Below are 2,070 nucleotides of genomic sequence, written 5' to 3' on the forward strand. Positions count from 1 at the left end.
GGGAGTACTTGTCATCACAGTAGTAGCACAATCCTTGTTTTCTTCTTTCGACCATTTCTGCTAGTGACACCTTTTCAGCCTTAAGTGTTTGGGTGGGGCCCTGAGCCTGGGTGGGACGCGCCTTGGCGACGAAATTTGGACGATTGGATTGGGAATTTAAGGTGATTTCCACATCGAAGGTCAACATGCGTCCAACCAAGTAACTGGGTGGTGCATCTAGACATGGGCTTGTATGGCTTATTTTAGGCCACTAATGAAACATTCCAAGTAGAAGTCATCTCCTGGACAGTAAGTTCTAATGACCAATTGCTCAAAGGCTGCAATGTATTCCTTTAATAAACTCTTCGGAGCTTTGTGAGACAACCCAAAAATTAGATTCCCATTCAAAGCGATCACATATGGCTGTTGAGAACATGTTCCAAGTTGCTCTCCCTTGATAACATTTTTTATGCCACTTCCACCACTGCCATCTCTCTTGGTCCAAGTAAAGGGCTCCCACGTGTATTTTAGTTTCGTCTTCGTGAATATCATTAACGGAGAAATATTGTTCCATTTGTGCTACCCATACTCAGGGATAGCGCCATCAAATTTGTACATGTCCAACTTAGGTGTGCGGTAGTTGGAAGAGTGGTGATTTCCATCGAAGTGAATGTGATAGCTAGATTCTCCTTCTATGTGTGCATCAACACTAGGCTCCTCTATATGAGGCAATCTTATAAGGGTTGCTATTGCTGAGAGATATCGGGTGATCTTGGTCTCGAATGCCTCGATTTTGTCTTCAAGGTTGTTGACCCTCTCGATTGCCTTTTCCGCAGCCATAACTTGAGATCTGGTACTCAACATACACCAATTCTGGTAAACTTTTTGAGCTTACTTAAGAGTAGTATGCTTGGAAAGAGGGCAAGCTCGAAATCTAATGACGTTGGTCACTTGAAGTCGCGTTGATTAAAAAAAATTGGGACTGCCAAAAATTTAAGAGCTTACAAGTGAATGGTACCATTGCGATCAGTTCTTCGTCCTAAATCTTATGGGCTAAGTCTCTTGCAAGTGTGGCGGGATGGTTTTTTTTTTTTTACTCCCTACTAATCAATACTGCAGTGGCCGAAATCCAAAAAGCTTGATACAACCCAATGTCCTACGAAAATCAAGCCTGGACTGTAGTAGCAGAAACCCCAAGGTTTTGGTCCTGCGAATGTGCTGTGGCAATATGATCTGGACTATGGCGACCAAAACCCTTACTGCACAAACAATATGATCTGCACTATGAAAACCGAAATGTTGAATCTGAGTTGTACCGCGGCGACAGAACCCTAACTACTGGATCTGATCTGGATGAAAAGGTAGAGGACGATCTTCAGATAGTAGAGGGAACTATGGTCATAAAGGAGTGTCAGGTGCTACAGATCATAATATACTTAGGGGTCCAACAATAGTACTCGACCCAATATTTGAGGATGCTAACTAAGGAGGATCGACTGTACCCTTAGCCGTACTACTCGACTGCCCTATTGTACATGCGAGTAATCTCCCCGAGTGTTGTTCTTAGTGTATTGTAGCAGCAAGACGACCGATGGATTCTCTAAGGTTAGGTTTTAGGTGAGCCTAGGAGGCTTCCAATATAACCAAGGGTATAAGGAAGTGCATTCTGTGCGCGGTTCTGTCTAATGCGCTATTACTCGAAGGGGTACCCACAGGGGTTACAAGGGAGTCCAACAAGTGTGACCACCTCTTGTAGTTCTTGTGTGCATGCCTCTCCAAATCCACATGTTTATGCACTCAACGACATATCTTGTGGTTTAAAGGCGCCGAAACACATCTCTAGCCTAAAAAAAACTGCGAAAATTAGAGGTACAATTGGCCCTGAAAAGTGCTATGATACCGCTTGTTATGCTCTTAACCTACGAGAAATCCATAATACCATAAATACGAAGAAATATAGCCCAAAACACAGAATTATCACATGAAATGAGAAAAACTACAAAGTATTTTATTATTCAGAAACAAATTCAATGTTCACTTGCCTCTTTGAGGGGGCAACCTCCAACAGAGCAGAGCTCAATTACAATAAGA

The sequence above is a fragment of the Pinus tabuliformis genome, chromosome 2_1 (assembly GCF_031772625.1).
Source record: "Pinus tabuliformis cultivar Carrire ecotype Pingquan chromosome 2_1, CPIR1, whole genome shotgun sequence".
NCBI classification, from domain to species: Eukaryota; Viridiplantae; Streptophyta; class Pinopsida; order Pinales; family Pinaceae; genus Pinus; species Pinus tabuliformis.